Here is a 12,358-nt window from a genome sequence, read left to right as displayed (position 1 = left end):
CATAAAATTAGGATAAACTAGAATTAATATTAATTAATTCAACAAGGATTTAACTAGATAGAACTAAATCTATCTTAAACCCAAAAGATAATTACAATACTGGATTAATAATTATCTAAATCTTCTAAGATATATTCTAGATAGATGTAAATCTATCAATATCTATAAGAAAGAGATAAACTTAATTATCTAATTCAACTAGGATATTTTCTAAATAAAAATAATTCTATAAATATCCACAAGAAAAAGATAAGCATGGATTTTAACTATCCAAATTAGGGCTGGGGAATTATACCGAAATACCGGAATACCGGACTTACCGTACCGAAAAAATACCGAAAATACCGTTTTTTCGGTATACCATAGTTTTCGGTACGGTATGATACCTTACCGATAGAGATCGGTACGGTAACGGTATAAGATTTCCCATACCGCGGTATACCGAAGATTCGGTATATACCGATGCTTCGGTATACCGTGGTATACCGGTAAATACCGATTGATATATATATAATATATAAATATATATTTATATATGTTATATTTAAACAATTTTAAAAAATAAGAATTTTATTATACAAAAAATAAAAGAATCAAAATCCGGAGCCCTATTTTTTGGAGTAGTTGAAAACTAGATTTTTTTTTAATATTTTGGATATAATAGATTTTTTCACGGTATAATGGTATAACGGTATGTCGTACTGCAAAACACGGTATAACGGTATATCGGAATGACATATCGCAGTTCGGTATACCGCAAAAGTACGGTATACCGAAATGCGGTACGGTATACCGATAACACGGTATGGTAACGGTATGGAAAACTGCCATACCGAATTTCCGGTATACCGAACTCCGGTAGACCGAAACTTACGGTACGGTATCGGTATGGTTTTTGTCATACCGTAACTTTCGGTACGGTATACGGTATGGCACTCCCGGTACGGTATACCGTACCGAACCACCCCTAATCCAAATCTACTAAGATATATATTCTAGATAGATATAAATCTATCAATATCTATAAGATATGGATAAACATAATTAAAAATTTGTCTTAGTCTATATAGGATTTATTCACATAGAATTAAATCTATATAAATCCATAAGACAATAAAATTAATTATTATCCAAATTTATCTAGGATTTGTCTAGATATCATTAAATATATCTAAATCCATAAAAATAAGGATAAAATCCAAACTTAATTAATTATTTATCTAGTCTATCTAGGATTTATTTACGTAGAATTAATCTATATAAATCCATAAAACAAAATAAAAAATTAATTATTATCATCCGAATTTATCTAGGATTTATCTAGATAGAATTTAATCTATCCAAATCCATAAAATAAGGATAAATTCCAACTAATCCAAGATTTAAGATATGTCAAATCTTATTCTAAATTATATCTTAAAAAATATTCAAAATTAATTCCTAGGGCCTGGGAAACCCTAACTAATTTTGAATGATTCTCCAAATTTAGATCCTAGGGTTTAGGAAACCCTAACTAATTTTGAATTTTCTCCAAATTAGTTCCTAGGATTTAGGAAACCCTAACTAAATTTGGAAATCTGCGCCGCCACACGAGCCCGGGAAACGCCACCAACGGGCTCCCACTCGAACCGCAGCCGCTGCTGGATGCCTCTGGTAACCCTCCTGGGCAGTTCGTGTGGGCTGCCCAGCTCGCTAGGTAACCCAGTCTGAAGCGCCTCCGATCCCAGATTGCCGCTGCAGCTGTTGCCCGTCGAAGTGCCAACAACGCTGCTATCATTGCTCGTGCTCCCATATCGCGATCGATATTACAATTGTAATTCAATTCACCACAATTACGTAAAAAAATACGAATTGAGAATTAAATCACGTCCATGTAATTACATATGATTTCATGTAATCATTACAATTTCAGAATGAAACATTCACATACAAAAACGATGCAGATACATGTTTTAGGGAAAAAGTCAATCAAACTTAATTCCATGTAATGATTACCAACAAAACAAATTTGTTAATCAAAACATTAATTCAAGTAAGTAGAGAATTGATTTTCCCAAACAGCGGCGCACAATTCTTCTCCCGACGCTATCGTCGTTCTTTGTGTTCTTAGGGTTTTCGAACTATGCAAATTATAAAACATATAACAAGCAACGAAAACGCATACAATCATGCAATTCACATAACATGAAATTAATCCACATAATCAGAGCCAAAAATTGGCTCTGATACCAATTGTTGGGGTTTGGTGCTCCTTGCACAGCGGAAGTCATGCATAAACAAATAAATCAGATCTACAGATCTATTTGACCGATTATGGGATCAATTAATCACATGTTAAACAATCAATTGCACGCTAGAACACATATAATTCACAAACAAGGAATAAGAACCCTAATTCATGAATTTCCTACGGATTAGGGTTACCGATCTGATTATCCAAAGAATCGACGATTGCTTGCTCCTTCTCCACATGAAGATCTTCGTACTCGACCACGAATCTTCTAATCTGTATTCCGAACTCAGAATCTGACCTTTGGGTGGGCAAAGCTTGTCAGAATCGAAAAGGGCTTGACTAAATAGAAGACAGAATTCCCAACAGAAGGGAAGGGAAAATTCCGTCTGCTCTGGAGAGAGGGAACACGAAATTAACTATAAAAATTCATTGAATTAGTCTTCTATTTAGTCTCCTTTATATAGAGTTACGATGGGCCAGATTAGGGATCCATGGAGGTTGGATTTGGGCCAAACCTGTTGGACTTTTACTAATTAAATTGAGCTCCAATTTAATACAAGTCCAAACAGAATATTATTATCATCCACTATAGTATAATAATATTGACTGCCCATCCAATCCCAAATTACGAGTAATCCGGGCTTTACCTCTTTAATTTATTATTTTCCGTGTTTAAGATATAAATATCCATTAATTAATTTAAGTCTGCTATTTGACTTTAATTAATTAATATCTTTTTCCAAGAGTTGTCTAGTTCAAAATCTTTATTTATTATTCTGGAATAAATTCCAACCGGCCGGGTTTCTGAATAATAAAACCTTTTTCGAACACCTCTTGAGGATATTATCAAACTGGACTCACCCAGCACACGATTCATTGCAATAACAATACTAGCACCTCTAGACATTGATCACCACTACCCAAGATATCAGGATTCTTGGATTGCGAAAAATCCGCACCATTTGATAAATCAAAGTAGTGCATAATCAATATCGTATGCTCAATGTTATGTCAACAATGATTAAGAAATAACAATCACCGAGACTTCGTCTTTCGGTAAATAGCAAGAAAGACTTATCTCATCCGTTAGATCATTCAGTGCTATACCACACCAGTGTCGTTTATTTCCTAAGGTAAGGAAATATGCGGACTGACACTGCAACCTTTCACGATTGGTAGCCAAAGCCTATATAGGTTGTGAAATTCTATTTCCCTTCTACAAAGAACCGACTGCGTCACCTTCTGTGAACGTCGTTCACGACCAGTCTACTATGTAGAAAAATTAGACTTGTTTGCTTCTTATACATTTAAATGTTTGAGAAACATCTTATAAATGCACAAGCAAACATCAATACGATAAAATTACTACTTCTCGCATTGGGTTAAAAGTGGATTGTAGAATTTATTGTATCCAAGCAATTCTATCTGTGCAACATGCTCGAAATATGTTTTTCAGTATACCAATCCTAACAGTTATTCCATTAACTTGCTCAACACCGCCGACCGCTTGTCGCCGCTCAACCTGTACATAGGGAAAACACATGCAGGGCTGAGTATTTTAAACATACTCAGTGGACTCTTGCCAAAACATTTTTAGTAGATATGCCATCCTTACCATAGTGAAATCGAGTTTGCATTTATAAAAGAATATCATCGAGTATCACAAAATAATTTCATAGACTGGCCAGTCAAACAATTCCTCCCATTTTCTCAACAATCAACAATTCCATAGTGCGACGAAAGTGTGGCCACACTATTCGCCCACGAGACCGGCCGACTAGCAAGGATGACTCCCGATCCCAACTGTGTACACTAGCCTGATAGGGTTTGCGGCCCTACTTAGACCCGAATTCGTTTATATAGCCCTATAGCCTAATGGAGCGGACTCACAAACTATGCATCAAGCACACAACATAACCAAAACAATCACAGGCCCACCCTTATAACACCGTAATCAATATTTTGGAAATAAAAGAGTTTAGTAAATAAAGCCCACCTTGACTCCTTAGATCACAAGTACGCTCTTCCTCTTGCTATCACGTTGAGAGCGCGAGTTATCACCTTTAATTTCTGCGTATTACAAGTAAGTCTCAATCATCTACTCAAAATCATGCATGTTCCCAACGTTTCCCTTTTTCCCGTCGATTCGTCTTATAGTATCATTCAAAAATCAAGGCATGATTATCATATCACTTTCTATTCGCACCACAACTCCAGATCTATCATCAAAACATGTCACGCATGAGTGTTCCTCAACACATCCACACGCACACACACGAACACACACACACACACGCATATCGATGCACACACACACGCACATCACCCCATATTCAACAGTTGTTTCCCCTTTTTCCCGTCGATTCGTCTAATAGTATCATTCAAGAACACCGATTTATCGGTTAGATGAGAAAGATTAATATAAAAATACCTTTTCTTGATAGAACGAACGGTAGAAACAAAGTAGAATCTTGATTCTTCAATAATTCTTGAGGCTTCAATTTGAACTCTTCTCAAAAGATGAAGAAATCTTGGAGAAAAGTAGAAGAAAATTTGGGAGAGAGTGGGAGAGAGGGGAGGCGTGAGTTGGGGGGAGAGGGAGGCGTGTATTTTTTATTTAGGGTTAGAGTTTTGTCTCTTATTTATAGAGTTCAAGAATATAATCCCACAATTAAACAAATAAAAAGATTTGAGGAGATATGGGAGGAGAGTGGCGTTAATTTCGGTGAGAAATAAGGGGGTTTCGAATTTTATATGCTATTTAATTAGCATATGATTTAATATGGTATTTCACGGAGTAGAATAAAATATCACGGAGCATAATAAAAATAATAATCCTCCCCAAATAATTAGGAAATTGGCGTTAATATTGATTCCTCCATAAGGAATCAATTTCAAATATTAATTAAAATAGTATATGGCAAGATCTCTTTAGATATGGTAAGATATGCTAGGATATTTGAATTTATTCATGGAAGAGAATAAATAAGAGATCAAATAATATAATAAAATAATCCCTTCTCCCATAAATAGGAGATTTTCGAAAATCTCCATGTGTATAGGGGTCGAAAATTTTATGGAGGAAATAAGGAATAATCGGACTTTGGATTTAATTTTGATAATTATCCCAAGCAAATAATTAAATCCAATAAAATTCCTTTCCAATAAACAAAAGTGGTCGAAAATTCCAATAAAATAATGGTGCTCCTATTTAATCTCACTCATCCCTTAGGAATAATTCACCACAATATTATTTCGCCCCGCATCAAAATATTCACATAATTACATCACAAAATCCACCATTCTAATTTCACCTCCACGTCACATTTTCAACGACCTTGACCATTCCACAGCCACGTCACATTCTCTACAATATTGACTATTCAATAGCCACGTCATATAATCAACAAGTTTGACTATTCAACTCAAACTCAACTCCAAATCGCAATTAGGTCACAAAGAATCATGCAATAAATCACTCATCATTTAATCCACATACTTCATAGCATTAAAAGCATTTAATGCAAAAAAATTTATGTCTCGAAAATTAGGGTTCGAAAAAGTGGGGTGTTACAATTATACTTATATTTATTATAAATTAATACTCCCTCCGTCCCATAGAAATATGTCATATTTCCTTTTTCGTCCGTCCAATACAAATAGGCTGTATCCATTTATAGCAACTTTTTTCTCTTTCTTTTACTTTATTATTTATGGGCCTACTATCCACTACACAATTTCAACACTTTTTCTTCTTCTCCCATACTTTACCAATTATGCATTAAAACTCGTGTCAATACCAAATGGTCTATTTCTATGGGACAGAGGGAGTATAAAAAGTAGGACCTACATTCCACTAACTTTTTAAACCCACTTTCTACTAAATTTCTTAAAATCCATGCCTAATCAAAAGGGTTTAATTAATCTTGGACGGAGGGAGTAGTGAAAATCCATACCCAAAAATAATAGATTTGTGAAATCTTCATGGCCAAAATAACATTAAAGCAGTGGTGATGAAAAATATGGAGCGGAAATGAGCCATTTTCTTGGCTAATTGGTAGTATAAAACAAGCCCTTCAAATATAATAAGGCTTCGTTCGGTACCACGGAATTGAGGCTGTAGAATTAGAATTGAAGGCTCCAATTTCAATTCCTAACGCAAATTATCTGGATTTGGAATTGAATTACAATTCTAATTCATCTGAATTCCACAATTTGAATTCCATGTCAAAAGTAGAAATTTGGAATTCCAAATAGATAAAAATGACACTGTTAACACACACACAAACACACACTATACAAAAGTTACACACACACACAGTTACACACACTGTCACACACACACACAGTAACATGTGCACACGCAAACACACACTATCACACACACATGCAGTAACACACACAGTTACACACGCGTGCACACACACGTTTGCACTGTTTTAAGGCCATTATTTGGTCCGTTTTTGTCATCAAAATCACTCTACATGTCCATTATTTGCATATTCTATACATTTTGGTATTTTGACGTGTTTTGTGAGAAATGTGCATATTTGAGCCGAAAAGGGGAGTAAAAACGCATAGTCTGGAAATCTGGAGTCAGACGGCGACCAGCGACCGCCGCGAAGTTGTACGGCGACCGCCGGCGCCTGGCGGTCAAAGCTATGTGGCGGTCTGCCTCGGAAATTTACGCTAGGAGAAGAGTCTCGCCCGGCGACCGCCGGAGGACATGTGGCGGTCCGCCACCGAAGGGTCAGAATCTCTGGACTCCAACGCGGCGACCGCCGGCCAAGGTGCGGCGGCCCGCCGGAGAAAGGCGGCGAATCCGACCAGCCCTAGATTTGCTCCAAGATTTACCAAATTTTGAAGATCTTTTCCTTCTATGATGAGGAATAATCTTCCCCTATAAATAGGACCTCAAGCTTCATCAAGAGAGAGTTTTTTTTCCGACACACAACAAGAACACATTCATAGAGATCAAAAGCTAGAGTACTTCAATTGTGCAAGGAGTTGAAGAAGGATTTCAAGAACATCAAGAACGACAAGGATTCAACCTACGGGTTTTATTTGCTTTAGTTTTATGTTCAGATTGCTTTCCCTTCAATCTATGTTTTTAGTTTATTCAGTCATGTGTAACTAAACTCATAGGATTCTAGGGATGTGTTAGTAGCAACTTTGGTTATACAATTCCGTTTTCTATTTAATATCCGTTTTGTTTTTACTTTGTTTCTTCCCTAAGTTAATCATGATGCTTCATAATTGAGTGACACAATTATGTATGATTCAATACAACTTGCTTCATAACTGTGACAGAGTTCTAGCGAGTTAGATCCACTTAGTAGACACTACAGTTAGCTTCCTTTAAAACGGCACTGTTAATTGAGAGTGAGGACTTTTCAAGGGTCTTAGGAGCTTTTTGGAGTTACGTGTTAGGATTGACAACCCTAATGTTAGCAATCAACGTTTGTATCGCATGAGCATAAGCTAGGTGACTCGTCCTTTCAAAGTATTAACTGTGCTAGGGTATTGTAGTTTGGAATTTGTATAACCATTAAAGCGAAAGCACATCCCTGGAATTCCCCTTATCTCTATACTTTTCTCTCCGTGATTTGCTTGTTTTAGTTGTTTACTGTTTTTAATATTTACTGTTTTCAAAAAGTTACAAAATTTTTTGTTTCTCCAGATAGTAATTGAGTTCTAGTAGAAGATAGACACTTTGTGTACATCTTCCCCGTGTTCGATACCCGGTACTAACCTTTTGCTATACTATACCTACTCTGTATACTTGCAGGTATTTATAGTGCAAATAAAAAGTGCATCAGCAGTTACATACAGTTACACACACTGTCACACACACAGTTACACACACACGTACACAACAACACATACACACACAATCACACACACACAGAGAGTTACATACAGTTACACACACTGTCACACAGACACAATTACACACACTGTCGCACACACAGTTACACACACACGTACATAGCAATACGTACACACACAATCACACACACACACACGCACACACACACACACACTGGAACACACACACACAGTAACGCGTACACACAGTTACACACTGGCAAACACACACACAAGCACGCAGTAACATGTACACACATTGTCACACACACACAGTAACACGTACACACACTGTCACACTCACACACAGTAACACGTACACACACACAAACACACAGTTACACACACGAACACACACTACACATATTACACACTCATGTGAGTGTGTGTGCATAATTTCTATAAATTCAATTTCCTATCATTTTTACCGAACAAAGGATTTGGAATTGAATTATAATTCAAATTCCGTTAAATTCAACTCGATAGATAGTATAGAAATTTGTGTATTTGGAAGACCTTGATGATTTAATAAATCAAGATTTTATCATAACTACTGTTTAGAGTGACGGGAAAGCTACAATATATTTCCTCCGTCCACGAAAAATAGTCTCATTTTTTGCCATTTTGGAATGTCCACAAAAAATAGTCTCATTCTATAAATGAAAAGTCTCTCTCATACTTTATCCATTTTTTCTCCTCTTTCCCATATTTTACCTACTTTTTCTCCATATCTTTATTACTTTACTTACTTTTTTCTTATATCTCTTTTACTTTATCAAATTTCTAATGTGTTGTCTATAAATGAGATTATTTTTTATGGATGGAGGGAGTATTTAATAAAAATTGAAGAATAAAAATCCCTTGCTCTTATTTCAGGATCCCAATAATTTTCTTAGTTAAAAAAAATAATAAAAACATTAAAATTATATAAAAAAAAAAGTAGATTATTATATAGAAATAAGGCTCTTTTTTTTTACTATATTTTGGTAGAGCCGAACCTGCCAAACAAACCGGATGTATTTTTGGTATTGTGACTATATTTTCGTCTTAATATAGTTAGAAAATGAGATATAACCAAATAGAAACTCTAAATATTGTATAAACTCTAAACCTATGATTTGAACCGTTAGAAAATGTCAACAGATGACAAAATAACAGTAACAAAAAATATCAATACCGTGTCAATGGTTAATATTATGTTGATACTTTGTGGACATTTTTTGTTGTTGTTATTTTGTCATTTGTTGATATTTTTTAACAGTCCAAATCATAATTTAGAATTTATACAATATTTAGAGTTTGCATGTTATCCCTTCATGTTAGAAAACTCTCTAAAAGATATTACCATATAGCACTCCATACTCATTTAATATCAATTCTCAATTTTCATTATTCGGTAACAAAATTATGTATAGATAATTTTACTTTCAATTAATTCAACAAGTTACGTAATTACTAGGGACTCGTTTGATAAAAAAGATGAGATATGAGAAGATATGTAAAACAAGATAAGAAATACGGGCTTCATGTCAAGATATGCAAAGATATATTTTTTTTTCCGTTGTTTGATAGAAAAGAAATTATCTAAATTTGTATTGTATATTAAATAACATGGCTTAACTTGACAAATTGGTGAGATACATAAACAAGGTTAATGTTATAATTTTGGTAAGATTAGATAGGACCCTGGTCTTATATTGGACTTTGAGTTAAGCTTAACTATGATATCAAACAATTAGAAATGTCCATATATAATTCTCTATCTTGGTATTACTAACTTATCAAACATGTCAGTACAAGTCTAAACCAATATTAATGGGCCTAGACCTAAATTACAAAACGAATATGTCATAAGCCCACGCCACCAAAACCGACCCATATAATTTCTGTTAAATCTTGGGTCGAGTTCTTTCTTTCTATTATTGGGCCTAGACCTAGACGGAAACTTAATCATTTTCATTCCAATTCTTGTAGCCTAAAATATTTATACTTAATGTTATCGTTTTTTTTTCCTACTCTGTATACTTGCAGGTATTTATAGTGCAAATAAAAAGTGCATCAAGTTTTTGGCGCCGTTGCCGGGGAAGACAATTCACTTTGGAGTGATATCTTCAAACGGATAATTTTACTACTTTGGATTTTTATTGCTTTCTGTTTTAATTTTTTTTTAGTTTAATTTGTTTTTGTTTTCGAGTCTTGCAGGTTTTGTATGCGAACGCGTTCTGGGAAGTACATCTTAGAGCCGCTTGATTTAGAGCTTGAAAGAACTCGTAGAATATTAAGAAGTGAAAAAGGATCAGGAAAAATGGGTGACCGAACAGATATTGAGAAGCTGCAGGAGATGGTGAAGTTGCTGATGGATGAGAGAGATGCGGAGAGAGCAGCCCGAGAAGCCATGGAAAAGAAGAACAGAGAAACATTACCTGTGATGAACATGTTCAATCATGGGAATATGATCACTTTTCCTAACGGCCCTCGTATAGATGCTAACAATTTTGAGTTACGCATGCCCCTTATCCAAAGGGTCGAGCAAACTCCTTTTGCAGGTAGGGCGACTGAAGATGCTAACCGCCATCTCTCCAAATTCGTGGAAATCGCAAACACTCTAAAATTAAATGGTGTCGACGACGATGCCATACGGGTAAGACTTTTTCCATTCTCTTTGATTGATTCTGCTAAGGAGTGGTTTGAGTGTATGCCGCCAGAAAAGGTCTCCACATGGAATGACATCGTAGCTGCCTTCCTCGACAAATACTACCCGCCAGGCACTATTTTGAAGCTCAAGAGTGAGATCTTTCAGTTCACACAAGGCCATGACGAGCCTCTCTATGAGGCATTTGCTCGTTTCAAAGCTCTTCTTCGAAAGTGCCCAAACCATGGTTTTTCCATAGACCATCAGGTAGGAATCCTCTATAATGGATTTAACGAGAAAATATGTGCTATGCTTGATTCAGGGGCAAATGGAGGATTTCTAAGAAAGACAGGAGAGGATGCCATGGCGGTGATCGAGGAGTTCGCCACCAACAGTCGGGGGTGGTCTAAGGAAAGGCATGCCACGAGAAGAGTAGCAGCCATAGAAGAGGCCGAGGAAAGTTCTTTTGCTAAGGAGTTAGCAGAACTTAGAGTCAGGATTGATCAAATGGACATCTCGAGGAAGGAAGATCCAATTCCAGCAACTTCCATAGTGGCGGTCAAAGCACCCGAAACTGCCATATCAACTGTGGAAGAAATCAACTACGTGCAAGGAGGCGGTCCCAGAAACTACAATAACAATTATCGCCCTAATCAGGGGGGCGGCAATTTCAATAATTATAATGGGAACCGTCCGCACCCAAATCTTTCTTATTCTAACAATAATTACTTGCAACCCCCTGCAGGATTTAATGTTAGCAAAGGAGGAGTGGTTGAGCCGATGAAGAAGGAAGATAAGTATGAACAAGGAATCACGAAGATCTTGGAAGTAATTACGCAAGATAGGAAGATTAATGACACCAAGATCGGAGTGGTCGAAGCAAGGATAAACAACCTCGAGCAAGGAATGAACACAATCTCGGCAGCTGTAACCAATATTACCACTCAAATGGAGCAAATTCAGAAGAAGTTAGATGAGGATAGAGCAAAGGCAGCAGCAAGAGTGGATGATATTAACAAGAAGTGGGTGGCAAAGCAGAAATCTGGGGACTGCCCAGTCACCGGCGGACCGCCGCACACCCCGCAGCGGCCCGCCACTGAGACGGCAGAGTCAACCACGCAGGACTGCCCAGTCGCCGGCGGACCGCCGCACACCCCGCAGCGGCCCGCCACTGACAAGGCAGAATCGTCCACTAAGCAGGAGCTTGTGCGGCACAACGGGATTGTACTCCCTTTTCAGCCAAAGAGGAAGTTCAAGCTTGAAGAGCAGTTCAAGCATTTCCTTAACATGTTTTGCAAGGTCCATACTAACAATCCTCTTGTTGAATCGTTGCAGGAGATACCAAAGTATGCAAAGCTACTAAGGGAGGCGGTAATGAGGAAGAAAAAGCCGACTAAAGCCGACCTTAAGCTACCGCATCATTGCAGCGAGATCATCCAAAAGGAAAGGGCAATGAAGCAAAGAGATCCGGGCCAGTTCATCATTAGGTGCCGAATTGGAGAAGGGAAAGTTGACAAAGCACTGTGCGATTTAGGATCGTCCATCAATCTCATGCCACTGAAGTATTACGAAAGGCTCAACATTGGGCCACTCAAATCTTCAGACGTAACACTCAGGTTGGCAGA

General features: G+C 36.9%; 1 non-coding gene across 1 annotated transcript; it reads right to left on the bottom strand.

Moving 5' to 3' along the window:
- Nucleotides 1-10,877: 10,877 nt before the first annotated feature.
- LOC148930393 (small nucleolar RNA R71) lies at nt 10,878-10,984 on the bottom strand. The gene has a single exon (XR_016137475.1). It is a non-coding gene; the product is annotated as a small nucleolar RNA R71 (small nucleolar RNA).
- Nucleotides 10,985-12,358: the final 1,374 nt, after the last annotated feature.

The sequence above is a fragment of the Salvia hispanica genome, chromosome 3, assembly GCF_029641045.1.
Source record: "Salvia hispanica isolate PSC_SH4W2 chromosome 3, Shi_PSC_v1, whole genome shotgun sequence".
Taxonomy (NCBI): domain Eukaryota; kingdom Viridiplantae; phylum Streptophyta; class Magnoliopsida; order Lamiales; family Lamiaceae; genus Salvia; species Salvia hispanica.
Note: the sequence above shows the minus strand (reverse complement) of the source record. Positions and strands in the feature narration are given on the sequence as shown.